Source organism: Neomonachus schauinslandi, chromosome 4 (assembly GCF_002201575.2).
Source record: "Neomonachus schauinslandi chromosome 4, ASM220157v2, whole genome shotgun sequence".
In the NCBI taxonomy this organism is placed as follows: domain Eukaryota; kingdom Metazoa; phylum Chordata; class Mammalia; order Carnivora; family Phocidae; genus Neomonachus; species Neomonachus schauinslandi.
This window is the reverse complement of record NC_058406.1, coordinates 61,037,801-61,045,308: the sequence shown is the minus strand read 5'-3', so window position 1 is coordinate 61,045,308 and position 7,508 is coordinate 61,037,801.

Genomic DNA, 7,508 nt, shown 5'->3' with positions numbered 1-7,508 from the left:
CGTTAAGCGTCTGCCTTCGGCTCAGGTCCTGATCCCAGGGTCCTGGGATCGAGTCCCTCATCGGGCTCCTTGCTCAGCGGGGGGCCTGCCTCTCCCTGTGCCTGGTGCTCCCCCCGCTTGTGCTCTCTCCCTCTGACAAATAAATAAAATCTTAAAAAAAAAAGTAAAAAGAAATGCAAATTTTATTTCTTATTATATGTATGTACACACTGATATTCTTGAAACATACAAACAAACTTATATTTTCTTCATTAATGAGAGCACTGATGTCATGTAGTTGTATTTAACATTTTAAAGAGTGGTATTATGAATTGAATTTTTTATCCTGTTGATGTCCTTATTTTTCCTTCCACTTGAAGGAAAAATCACATTCATTTCATAGAGATTTTAAGGTCATGTTCAGTTTATAGTGGATGAAGATATTAATAACATTTTCTTTAAGGCATCCATGAAAATTTAGCCATGAAGCTTCTAAATAACTAATGGAAAAGGACCAAAAAGTGAAATAAATGTTCTGAAATATTTCTTCAGATTAGAGTAACTGGACATTCCACCTGTAGTAGCTGGTTTGTTGTTGGCAAACCATGCTCTTCTGCCTGGCCACCATGCAGAACAGAGGGAAACAATCCTTGTTTTATGGTCGTGTGTTTGCACATCTGTTTTGGAAGTCTGGTGGAAGTGCATTCTTTTAAGCAACAAACTCTAGCTCTTAAGCCTATGTTCAAGTTGCTTAGTTTGAGCTCTTAGTCATGTGTCCCCAGCCAGTTGGCCTGGAAGTGTCTAGAAAGGTCTTTGAGAACTGCTGCTGACCTTAGAGCATGGGCAATTTACTGCTGCCCTCCATAAAAGGGAGATAATAGAAATCTGGCTACCCAGAAGCAACCTTACACAGCTGCTTCGCATCAGAGTTGCAGTCAGCTAATCCTGCTGGAAGATTAGCTGCTATAGACAGTTAGGCAGGTTATTGGATCAACATTTTTCTGGATTGCAGCCCTGTCAGGTGCTTCAGTCTTTGCCTCATTTAGCCAGATTTAACCAGAGATTTTTCCTGTGGGTGTTGCACCAGCCTTTGAACACTGGGGACAGACTTTGGAACAGTAAAGCTTACTCCCTCAGCATTCTGTCAATTACAGGTGTTTTTCTGCTGTGCATTTCAAAACACTGAAATGGTAATTGGTATTCAAAGACATTGGTTCATAAAAGCAGGAGGTTATAGTGTAATAGAATTATCAGCTGCAGAGTTAGGCCAATCTGGATCTGAATCCTGATTTCAATACCTACAAGCGTTGTGACTAGTTTTCTCATCTGTAAACAGGGATAGTAGTATCTTCCTCACAGGCTGTAAAAAGGTTTAAGCTAGTTAATACATATAAAGGATTTAACATAGTATCTGGCAAATAAAAATCCAATTTGCTCTGGAAAGTTCTAACCTATTCTAATATTTGACAAGTGGCGTAAACTATATGGAATACACCTCACGTTTTGTCCAAGCTGTTGATTAATCAGAATACTCCATTCCATGGCAAATATTAACAAGACAGGAAACAATAGTGTTGGCAAAGATGTGGAGAAAGGGGAACCCTCTTACACTGTTGGTGGGAATACAAGCTGGTGCAGCCACTCTGGAAAACAGTATGGAGGTTCCTCAAGATGTTGAAAATAGAGCTACTCTACAACCCAGCAATTGCACTACTAGGTATGTACCTCAAAGATACAGACGTAGTGAAAAGAAGGGGTACATGCACCCCAATGTTTGTAGCAGCAATGTCCACAATAATCAAACTGTGGAAGGAGCCGAGATGCTCTTCAACAGATGAATGGATAAAGATGTGGTTCATATATACAATGTAATATTACTCAGCCATCAGAAAGGATGAATACCCACCATTTCCATTGGCATGGATGGAACTGGAGGGGATTATGCTAAGTGAAATAAGCCAAGCAGAGAAAGATGATTATCATATGGTTTCACTCATATGTGGAACATAAGAAATAGCATGGAGGACCATAGGGGAAGGGAGGGAAAACTGAATGGGGAAAAATCAGAGAGGGAGACAAACCATGAGAGACTCGGGACTCCAGGAAAAAAAACTGAGGGTTACAAAATGGAGAGGGGTGGGGAAATGGGGTAACTGGGTGATGGGTATTAAGGAGGGCACGTGTGGTGATGAGCACTGGGTGTTATACACAACTAATGAATCGTTGAACACTACATCAAAAACTAATGATGTACTATATGCTGGCTAATTGAACATAATAATAAAAAAATAAAAATTAAAAAAGAATACTCCATTCCAAATGACATTAATTCTAATATATATAAATTCTAGTTTCTGAAATCTTGCATACTATATCCTTTATTCAAACAATAACTATCTTAGTCCATTTGGGCTGCTGTAACAAAATATCACAGACTAGATAGCTTATAAAAAACAGAAATTTATCTTGTGTTCAGGAGGCTGGAAATTTGAGATCAGGGTGCCAGCATAGTCAAATGGGGGCTCCTCTCTGGGTTGCAGACTTCTCATATATCTTCACATGATGGAAGGGGCTAGAGAGCTCTCTGGGGTCTCTTTAATAAGAACACTAATCCCATTTATAAGGGCTACACCCTCATTATCTTATCACCTCTCAAAGGCCCCACCTCCTAACATCATCACATTGGGCATTAAGATTCTACCATGTGAATTTTGGGGGGACACAAACATTCAGGCCAGAGCAATAGCCATTTAGTAAATTTGTAATATACCTCCAGATTAGGTGTAAGGAGGCAGACAATATCTAATAAGATATTCTGGCTAGTTACAACTTCTTAATTTTCCTTTGTGTTGTATTTCTAAAACCATAGCAGGTGTTTTCTCTTCTGGGTAGCTGGATGATGGAATATGACCAGACATTGAGTTTTGAAAAAATTGGCTAGCGGATGATATTAGGAATAGGAAGAAGAGGGGACAGCATCTTTAGATACGTCTCTTGTTCTAAATTACTCAATTTTTATAAATTTTGACCTTCAGTTTTTTCTTTTCATTGTGACTACAGTTTATTTGGAAGGTGCTGTGGTGTAAATGTTTGTCTCCCCAAAATTCATACATTGAAATCCTAATGCCCACTATGATGGTATCAGGAGGTGGGGCCTTTATGAAGTGATTAGGTCTTGAGGGTGGAGCCCTCATGAATGGGATTAGTGTTCTTATAGAAGAAACCCCACGGAACTCTCTAGCCTCTTCCACTATGGGAGTAATTTGCAACCCAGAAGAATTCTTTTACCAGAACTTGACCACATTGGCACCTGGTCTTGGACTTCCAGTCTCCAGAACTATGAGAAATAAGTTTTTATTGCTTATAAGCCACTTAGTCTGTGGCATTTTATTTTAGCAGCCTGCATGGACTAAGACAATAGCCAAGTTTCTTAGTAATAAATGAATCAGGATGAGAATTACCAGAACAATTATGGCCAGATTTCTTAAACTAGTAGGATATTTGAAGCAATGATCAAGGAACTTAAAATTTCAGAGACATTGTTAATTGACCATGAGATTTTCTAGCTTGGCTTGAGTTTGGCCACCTACAGGTTTCCATGAACAAATGCTTGATCCTGTTTTGTGTTGTACAGATAGGTCTTAGAAGAGTGAAGGTCTGCCATTATTCAGATGATTCAAACTCCAAACCCCAAATGCGCAAATTGTTGAATTGTCTATAAATATGTATATAGCCAATAGCTACAACACAAGCCAAGAATCCTTTTCTTGAAATGTCTGGATAATAACAATAGCAATTATCTGTGTGCATATGGAGCTTCCAAATTTTCCAAATGCTCTCCACCTACCTTATCTTATTTGTAAGTTAGTTTCATTTGATAATTAAAAAAAAAACAGATGAGAAATTAGGATACAGCGAGGTTAAGAGTTAAGTCTTACATTAGGCCACATAGCGCATTAATGGAGAGGGACTCAAACTTAATTATTTTGGCTGCAGATCCAGCTCTCTTTGCATTATATAATCCAGCCCAATAAAGTCTAATAGCCATGACATTCTCTCTGAATTAAGCTCCATTTAGAATATGACTGATAAACATATGCATTTGTAGTAGACTTTTAAAACTTGAAGTATTCTCTCCAGTAGTCTCTTGCTTGGCTGATGCAAAATTCACCATGGAGTCAGCTTGCATGTCACGTGGAATGTAACAGTGACAAATCACATTCCACATTGCTAGGCTTTTTACAGTATATTTAAACTTCATTGGCTGTAGATCTCTCTTTGAGGAATGGGAATATGAACAGTACACTCGCAGAACATAAAACATCTGTTAGATTTTCTTGTTGCTAAACAAGTAATTTTAGCAGAATTGTGAGATAAGAAATAGCATGCCAGTAACAAGTTTTAGAAGCTAGAAAAGTAATAATTACATGAGTTAGTTTCTGAGGGTTGGTTGTGTTTGTGTACTTAATCTTCTAGATGACCCTTACATGAAGTATATCCCAACAATCTAACTTGACTGTGGCTTTTAATACCATGTACAAAGAAAAGTTTAGGCTAAAAATGAATGATTGTAACTTACAAATGGTATAATGGGGAAACACACAGAGCCAACATACTGAAGTGTTTTCTATTATTTATACTAAACAGTTATAGAAATTATATAGATGTAGGATATAATGACTCTAAATTATATACTTTCTATAATAGTCTTATTCAGTAACCTTTATCCTCCACTATGAATAGATTCTTTTCCAGAAGTGGGATGAGAGTAGGAAAAAGAACCAAAAAGTTCAGAAAGCCTTGAATTAGACAGTACTGAATGTAGTTCACTGTCCCCCTTATTGAGGAAATATGCATTCCTTTTCCTTTGTACTAATAAAGGACATTTGCATGTCTTACTTTCTCTTAGCCATTTTCATCATTCTTGATAATGTGGCTTGTGTTTTAGGTAACTGAGTACCAGATTTTTTCTTCTCCATTAATTCTTTTTAGTGAATTACTAGATGGCAAACTGGTGGGATTTTTGGAAACAATTGGGATATGGTAAGCAGCTATCATTCCCTATAAAGTAGATAAAAGAGCACCGTATTATACTGCTTTGAATACTGTTTGACATATGTAATTATGAAAGAACATTTACAAACATGCAAGAGGATAGCAAGACCATTTTCTGATCCTTTCCATCCCTTTTGGAAATATATAAATTTGTATATTCCTTGTACTAGGGAATTTGTAAATAGTTATTCTAAAATAACTCTTGAGATAAATAAAAATTGGATGTTCAAGTTTTCAGGACTTTCTTATAGAAAGATGGAAGGGGAGCTGTTGACCAATGTGAGCACAAGTGGTTTCTTCTTTTTTTTTCCAATCATGAATCTACACTGTTCAAAAAGACATTTATCATGCATATTCAGAAGACCTATATGTGTGTTTTTAGCTAAATATTTATTACATAAAGTGAATTGTGGAATTAGCAAATACCTGAAAATTTGGGTTTTGCAGACAATCAAAACCAGTGTTGGCCAAGTTCAAAAACAAAAACAAAAACCCCAGCCATTCAAATAAGCCAAAAAACAAACACTTGATTTAAACTTAATTAAAATTCTAGAATTCTTTTACCTGATTTCCTCAGATCTCTTTGCAGAATCAGAATAAGCCTTTTTCTATTTTCATTAAAAACTGTGCTTAAAGAAGATGACAAAAGTAAGAAGATTTTAAGAAAGATATTTTGCATATCCAGAAAATGAAGTTTAAAGGCAAAATAAAAAGCATTCTTGGTTCATTATAATTCCCTAAGTGTACCATGGGTATGTTTTCACTCAGTCAAGAAGATCATCAAATAAGCCTGGATTTTATTGAGATAGGTATATCAGATATCAAATGATTGACAGAAACAGTCTCTTTTCCTCATGGATCAGGCTTCAAAATCTAAGTAACTTCAACACTGTCCTATGCTTTAAAAATACATGAATGTTGCATGGAAAATGCTTCCATTGCCCCTTATGTTATGTCAGTTACAGGTCAAGGTATTATTTGTGCCATTTGCTGTACTGCCTAGAACATGTTTAGGATTTATGAAAAAAAAAAGGTAAAGTAATCTGAATACAGTAGTTATCATCAGCATTAATAAAGATTGATAATGCATCATTTCCTATTGGTATTATTTAACCTAATTTCTCAGGAAACCGAGGGATAAGTGACAGAGGAAAGAAGGAGTTTAGAGTAGATGAGATGTCATTTTAGTAAAAGAAGGACCTGGCCAACCCTTAGGAGAGGAGAGGAGCAGTGCTATCACTACTCCAAAGATAATTATCATTTGGTGTCAAAAACATTTCTAAAGGGATTTTTTTTTTTGGCACTTGATTCTGGGTTTGTGAAATGGAAACAAGAGAGATCTTAGTTTGGGCTCAGCTCTGCCGGCTGTTTAATTATGGACAAATATGTCACTGGAACTCTCTGGGCTCTGGTTTTCTCACCTATAAAATTAGAGATTTGGATTGGGATTTCTATGGCTCTTTCCACCTTTAAAAGTCCAGGGGTCTTGGGAGGGGGGTGGGGGGATGGGCTAGCCTGGGGATGGGTATTAAAAAGGGCACATTCTGCATGGAGCACTGGGTGTTATACGCAAACAATGAATCATGGAACACTACATCAAAAACTAATGATGTAATGTATGGTGATTAACATAACATAATTATAATAAAAAATTCTGAACAGCAAAGGAAACAATAAACAAAATGAAAAGACAATATTTATCTGAAAATATTTGCCAACCACCTATCTGATAAAGAGTTAATATCTAAAATATATAAGGAACCCATACAACTCAAGAGCAAAAGACCAAATATAAATTTTTTTAATGGGCAAAGGACCTGAGTAGACATTTTTCCAAAGAAAACATACAAATGGTCAACCAGCACATGAAAAGATGCTCAACATCACTAATCAGGGAAATGCAAATAGAAACTTCAGTGCAACTACTACGCAACTAATGAATCGTTGAACATTACATCAAAGGCTACTGATGTACTATATGTTGGCTAATTGAACTTAATAAAAAAAAATCAAAACTACAGTGAGACATCATCGTGCACCTCTTAGGATGGCTATTAAAAAAAGGCAAAGGATAGCAAGTGTTGGTGAGGATGTGGGAAAAAGGGAATCCTCATGCACTATTGGTGGGACTGCAAATTGGTGCAAGCACTATGGAAAACAGTATGGAGGTTAAATCTTTCATAAAAAATTAAAAATAGAGCTATCATATGATTCAGCAATCCCACTCATGGGTGTATATTCAAAGAAAATAAAATCACTATTTTGAAGAAAAAAAAAAAAAGTCCAGCAGTCTAGAGGAGATGAAAGAGGAGAAAAACACATGGAGATTATGATCAGTTTTTAAGAAACTCAAAATAATCTTTTGGAGGTAGTGGTCTTTAGGTTTTCAAGGTCTATCTATGAATATGTACATAAGGAGGAGGGATCTATGGAGCTTTTGGAAATGTTAGCTGTCACTTTATCTATGGAGCACT